Source organism: Hemitrygon akajei, unplaced genomic scaffold (assembly GCF_048418815.1).
Source record: "Hemitrygon akajei unplaced genomic scaffold, sHemAka1.3 Scf000068, whole genome shotgun sequence".
Lineage (NCBI taxonomy): Eukaryota > Metazoa > Chordata > Chondrichthyes > Myliobatiformes > Dasyatidae > Hemitrygon > Hemitrygon akajei.
Window position 1 is genome coordinate 1508371 of NW_027331954.1, and position 7540 is coordinate 1515910.

Here is a 7540-nt window from a genome sequence, read left to right on the forward strand (position 1 = left end):
CCCATGCCCGGGTAAAAGTCTTCTGCACCCACTTCAAAGCCTCGGCATTCCAGTTCAAATTTCAAAGTAACATCTATTAACAGATTGCCTACTTGTCACCACACATAACACTGGGATTTTTTTTGTGCGGATATGATTAGCAGATCTATAGAACAGTAACTATATACTGTATACATCACGAACGATGGACTGGACACAGATGTGCAAATGCAGATATAACTTTCAGTCGGTCACGTCGTTGTTGGTCTGCAACAGACCGGGCCGTAGGTTTACAGAGCTGAACATCCCGAGTGAAATAAACTAAAAACGTACAACCAGATGTCTCTGATAAAGTGGGAGAAGGGATTTTATTCTATTGATTTAGTCAAATTGAATTCAAATTTCCAGGTACAGAGGAGATCAGCAGGAACGAGCACCTTTCGGCCCGAAACGTTGACTGCTACTTTCCACAGATGTTGCCCGACCTGTTGAGCTCCTCCAGCTTGTTGTACGTGTTGCTTTGACCGCAGCATCTGCAGTGTACCTTGTGAGTACAAAGCCTAGGTAGTTCTAAGGCAGGGACATGTTCGGCACAGCTTTGTGGGCCGAAGGGCCTGTATTAAGCTGTATTAAGGTAGTGATGCGTCATTTATTGTTACGACGATGTCTGTATTTTTTTTGTGTTTTGCATTACCTTTGGCAGAACTAAAGTGCCCCTGCCCATTGGCTTCAGAAAGATAAATCACAGTATTAACCGTCATTATTTACAGTGGCATGCAAAAGTTCGGGCACCCCTGATCAAAATTTCTATCACTGTGAAAAGCTAACCGAGTAAAAGACTACCTGATTTCCAAAAGGCATAAAGTTGAATATGACACATCCTTTAATATTTTAAGCAAGACTACTTTTTTATAATTTCCAGCTTTTACAGTTTCAAAATAACAAAACAGGAAAAGGGCCCGAAGCAAACGTTTGGGTACCCTGCATGGTCAGTACTTAGTAACACCCCCTTTGGCAAGTATCACAGCTTATAAACGCTTTCTGTAGCTAGCTACAGAAATTCTTGTTTGGGGGATTTTTGCACATTCTTCCTTGCCATAGGGCTTCTAGATCTGTGAAATTCCTGGGTCGTCTTGCATCCAGTGCTCTTTTGAGGTCTATGCGCAGATATTTGATGATGTTTAGGTTGGGGGACTCTGAGGGCCATGACAAAACCTTCAGCTTGCGCCTCTTGAAGTAGTCCATTGTGGACTTTGAGGTGTGTTTAAGATCATTATCCAGTTGTAGAAGCCATCCTCTTTTCATCTTCTGCTTTTTTACATACGGTGTGATGTTTGCTTCCAGAATTTGCTGCTATTTAATTGAATTGTTGCAGCGCAATTTACAATTCGCAATTTGCACAAGCCCAAAGCATGATCGACCCACTCCCGTGCTTAACAGTTGGAGATGTGTTCTTCTCACAAAATTCTGTACCTTTTTTTCTCCAAACATACCTTTGATCATTGCAGCTAAAAAGGTCTATTTTACCTTCATCAGTACACAGAACTTGTTTCCAAAATGTATCCGGAGTGTTTAGATGTTCCTTCGCAAACCTCTGATGCTGAATTTTGTGGTGAGTGTGAAGGAAAGGTTTTCTTCTGACTACTCATCCATGAAGGTGATATTTGTGCCGGTGTCGTTGCACAGTAGAACAATGCACCACCACTCCAGAGTCTGCTGAATCTTCCTGAAGTTCTTTTGCAGTCAAACGGGGGTTTAGATTTACCTTTCTAGCAATCCTACTAGCAATTCTCTCGGAAAGCTCAATATGACCTCCACCGTTCCTTTTAACTGCCATTTCTTAATTACATTACAAACTGAGGAAACGGCTACCTGAAAATTCTTTGCTATCTTCTTATAGCCTTCTCCTGCTTTGTAGGCATCAATTATTTTAATTTTCAGAGTGCTAGGCAGCTGCTTAGAGGAGCCCATGGCTGCTGATTGTTGGGACAAGATTTGAGGAGTCAGGGTATTTATAAAGCTCTGAAATTGGCATAACCTGGCCTTTGCTAACGATGACTGTGAACAAGCCATCGTCCTAACAAGCTAATGAAGGTCGGAGATCTTGGTAAAAGTTATCTGAGAGCTCAAATCTCCTGGGGTGTCCAAACGTTTGTATGGTGCTCCTTTACTATTCTTTCACTCTAAAATTGTACAAAACAAAAATAATCCACTAACCTTGCTTAAAATGTTGAAAATAATGTTTTAACTTTATGACTTTTGGAGATCAGCTCGTCTTCTACTCACTTAACTATTCACAGAAAGAGAAATTTTGACCAGGGCTGCCCAAATATTTGCATGCCACTGTATGTTAAGTTTACTTTTTTAGCCAATTAAGCAATAAACTTCCAACCTAAATGGTAAGAGCTGCTGAATTTCTGTTCAGTAGAACGTTTGGAAGGAGGGTTCGATTTTGCTTGTGGAAAATCGTGGAAGAAGTGACGGAATTTACCGGGGTGATATACAAGTTTGAAGGGCAGAAGTAAAGTAGATGGAGCGATTCTGATTTCATTGTGGACGGTCGGAACCGGAAGAATAGAATTAATGCATCTCGAAAAATCTAACCGAGGATGAAAGCACATCCTACACAACGAATAGAAATGCAGAGAACGGATTACATGTGCATTCACTTGGACTATTGCTATATTGTTAGAAAAACCGTAGCACGGGTTTGTTAAATCCAAATTGATTCTTACTAATTCGATAGAATCCTTTATCGAAGCAGAAGATAAGCAAGCAAATGAATTGGGGCGGTTACTGACTTTTAAAAGCTCTGGGTTGCCAACACGATATAATATAGTGGAATAACAAGAACTGCTATTCTACAGAAACAATGCAGAACTCTGATACGTTACAATTTTTTTCTGAACTGGTGGGAGACTTAGCAGGAACACTTCTTAAATATTAATGAAGAGCGAGAATAGTTTGGAGGAGCATAATCGTGATGTGGAGGAAGGTTAATGAAATTTTCCCAGTGGTCTCATCAGATCCCAGCAGGAAGTACCGCTGTAGCCACGCAGCCCTATTAATCTCTGATTCTGCAAACCCTCAAGGCCCCTACATTGACCAATTCTGTCAGCGACACAATCACTAACCGCTGACCCACATCCCGATTACCGTCCCGCACTTTTCCTACACAGCACTGACGACTACATTGGTGCTGCTTCCTGCACGCGTGCTGAATTCGTCGATTTCATCCTCTTTGCCTGCAACTTCCACTCTGCCCTCAAATTCCGCTGGTCCTTTTCCATCACTTCCTTTCCTTGCCTCTATCTCCGGAGACAGCTTATCCACCAATGTGTAGTATTAACCAATGGACTCTCACAGCTACCTGGAATATACCTCGTCCCACCCTTCTACTGGGAAAAACGCCACCCCCCTTCTCTCAAATCCTCCGTCTCCGTCACATCTGCTCTCAGGATAATGCTTTTCATTATTGAACGAAGGAGATGTTCTCCGTTTGCAAAGAAAGTGGCTTCCCTTCCTCCACAAACAGTGCTGTCCTCAACCGCATCTCTTACATTTCACGCACATCTGCTCTTGCACTATCCTCCCCCCTTCCCACCGGGGATAGTGTTCCTCTTGCCCTCACCTAACACCCCACCAGCCTCCGCATCCAGCACATAATTTTCTGAAATTTCCACCACCTCTAACTGGACCCTACCACCAAATACATCTCGCCCCCCCCCCCACCCCCCACCTACCCCTCTTTGTTCTTTTGGCAGAGAGCATTCCCTACGTGCCTCCCTTGTCCATTCGTCCCTCCACACTGATCTTCCTCCTGGCACTTATCCTTCCAAGCAAAACAAGTGCTACACCTGCCTCTAAACCTCCTCTCTCACTACCAGTCAGCGGCCGAAACACTCATTCCAGATGAGGCGCACATCACCTGTGAGCCTGCTGGGGTCATATACGGTGTTCGGTGCTCATGTTGCGCCTCCTGTATATCGGTGAGACCCAACGTAGACAGGGAAACCGCTTCGATGGAGTATCTACACTCCGTCCGCCAGAACAGGCGGGATCTCCCAGCGGCTACCCAGTTTGATTCCACTTCCCATTCCGATATGTCTATACATGGCCTCCTCCACTGTCGTGATAAGGCGACACTTTGGTTCGGTCTGTTTGGGCAGCCACCAATCTGATTTCCATGAACATCGATTTCTCAAACTTCCAGTAATGCCACTCCCCTACCTTTCACCACTTCCCATCCGCTTTTCTCTCTGTCATCTTATCTCCTTGTCAGCCCATCTCCCATTTTTTTTCTTCATTCCATGGTCTTCTGTCTCTTTCACCTATCAATTTCCTAGCTTTTTGTTTCATCCTTCCCCCTCCACGATTCACCTATCGGCTGCTGTATCTCTCTCCCATCCCCTCACCTTTCACATCTACTTCTCAGCTTTATTCCTCTTCAGTCCTGGCGAAGGGCTTCGGTCCGAAACATCGGTTGTGTTTTTTCTACGGATGCTCCCTGATTTGCTGCGTTCCTCCAGCATTTTGTATGTGTTATCCCGATACATTTCCCACCAATCCTAACCCGCGTTAACCGGTTCCCACTGGCCCCACCTTCCCACCTGCCTCCACCTCCCCACCAGGTTCTCTGACACAACACACTTGCAACAGCCCTAGTGAACCCGTACCGCTGCACCAGAAGAGTCACTAAACACACTCATACCGACAGCTCACAATGACCCCACACCCCTCCACGCACCTCGACTGGTCATACACCACCCCGTAGCTTATCTCTGACAACATCGTTCATCCACGTTCCAAAGAACGCCACATCGCTTCCACTTTGCCCCACTACCCTGGCCCCACAAGAATCCAAGTCGCAATAAACCCACATCTCCCCAGCAGTTCCTAATGACTTCTCATCGCTCCACGTGCCGAGCAACCCAAAAGACCCAACATTACCCGCTGCCGTTGCACTTACGCCATGTTCCAAATAACACCACAACTCCTCTATAAGCCCCCAGAGTGTCCACACATCCCCAGCAGTTCCTGCTGTCCGTGCCCAGAAGATCTCGGCACTTCCGCTAGGTCCCATTGACTTCCTCCACGGTACAACTAATACCACACCACATCTCCCAGTTCCCAATGACGTCAAATATTTCCACGTCCCCAATGACCACAGAACTGCCCGGCCGTTCCCACTGACCGCCAACACTGCCGCAATAGTCACACTCCTCCTTTCCATTAATTTCCACTGACCGCCACTTCCTCACGACTTCAATGGCCACACACCTATATGCTCGCTGACTCCACTCGTCCCCATCAGCTCACACTGCGAGCAAAGCGTCCCAGGGAACCCCACACGTCCAGTCGTCTGATACTGATCACACACCACGATCGAACACCCATTCAATCTACACCTCACCCGCCAGACCCTGGAACGGATCTCATGCTTCCCCATCAAGAGCACACCTGTATCTCCGCCCCCACACTGGCCTTGCCAGCGAAACAAGACCCAGTTCTTAACGATCCTATGGCCCCGTGAATCCACGTCATGCGTTTCCCCGCCACTGCCCTACTCCTCGCGCTCAGTAGACGCCCACTGCTCAATATCCACAGATCCTCGCTAGTAACATTCGCTCATCTAACTGACCGTACATTGCACCCTTCGGATCAGATGTCTGTGAATCTTTGGGTGTACGCCTTTCGGTCTTTTTGAGCTGATGCTGCTTCGTACGAAACTCTGCAAGTTTCCCTTTGGTAAACCTCGAAGATACTTGGAGGAGCAGAAGCCGCTATTATCAAGGTGATAAAAGCGACAATTATCTGATTCAGAAAGGGGAAAATGCGAGCAAGTGTGAGAGTCAGTATTTTGGGAGTTCAGTATCCCTGACCGCCACTGAATTAACCCAGTGAAAGGTACAGCAGGAGGTCCCTCATCCAATCTTCTTTGTGCTGACAATTCGACGAGCGGTCTCCCTGACTGCTCCAGGTCTCGTTTTGATATCTACACGTACAGTGCATTCAAAAGTTTGGGCTCCCCCGGTCAAAATTTCTGTTACTGTGAATAGCTAAGTGAGTTAAAAATGACCTGATTTCCAAAAGGAATAAAGTTCAAAATGACACATTTCTTTAATATTTTAAACAATATTACTTTTTTATTATTTCCATCTTTTACAGTTTCGAAGTAACAAAACAGTGAAAGTGCCCGAAGCAAAAGTTTGGGCACCCTTCGTGGTCAGTACTTAGTAACACCCGCCTTGGCAAGTATTACAGCTTGTAAACGCTTTCTGAAGCCAGCTAAGTCTTTCAATTCTTGTTTGGGGGATTTTCGCCCATTCCTCCCTGCAAAAAAGCTTCCAGTTCTTGACATTCATGGGGCGTTTTGCATGCACTACTCTTTTGTGGTGTATCCACAGATTATCGATGATGTTTAAGACGGGGGTCAGTGAAGACCATTGCAAAACCTTCAGTTTGCGCCTCATGAGGTAGTCCATTGTAGATTTTGAGGTGTGTTTAGGATTATTATCCTGTTGTAGAAACCATCCTCTTTTCATCTGCTGGTATTTAATTGAATTTATTCTTCCCTCTACGAGTAAAATGTTCCCATGCCACTGACTGCAACACAAGCCCAAAGCATGATCGATCCACACCAGTACTTAACAGTTGGACAGGTGTTTTTTCCATGTAGTTCTGCATCCTTTTTTCTCCGAACATACCTTTGCTCATTGCAGCCTAAAGGTTCTATTTTAACGTTAACAGTCCATAGGATGCATGTTTCCAAAATGCATCTGGCTTGTTTAGATGTTCCTTTCCAAACATCTGACGATGAATTTTTTGGTGAAGGCGCAGGACAGGTTTTCTTCTGATGACACTTCCATGAGGGTGATATTTGTGCAGGTGTCTCGGCACAGTAGAACAGTGCAGCACCACTCCAGGTCTTTTGCAGTCAAACGGGGATTTTGATTTGCCTTTCTATCAATCCTAAGAGCAGTTCTCGCGGAAAGGTTTATTGGTCTTCCAGCCCTCAACTTGACCTCCACCGTTCCTGTTAACTGCCATTTCTTAATTACATTATGAACTGAGGAAACGGCTACCTAAAAATGTTTTGCTATCTTCTTATAGTCTTCTCCTGCTTTGTGGGCATAATGTATCTTAATTTTCAGAGTGCTAGGCAGTTGCTTAGAGGAGACCATGGCTGCTGATTGTAGGGAATTATAAAGCTTTAAAATTTGTATCACCTGGCCTTTCCTAACGATGATCGTGATATGCCATAGCCATAACAAGCTAATTACTTTCTGAGACCTTGGCAAAAGTTATCTGAGAGCTCTAAATCTCTTGAGGTGCCCAAACTTCTGCATGGTGCTCCTTTCCATTTTCACTCTAAAATTGTACAAAACGAGAATAATAGACGAATATTCCTTAAAATGTTGAAAAGTATGCTTCAGCTTTAATTTTATGACTTTGGAGATCAGTTCATTTTCTACTCACTTAACTATTCACAGCAGCAGAAATTTTGACCGGGAATTTCCAACTTTTGCATGCCACTCTATGCGTTACTTACTTCGTTATT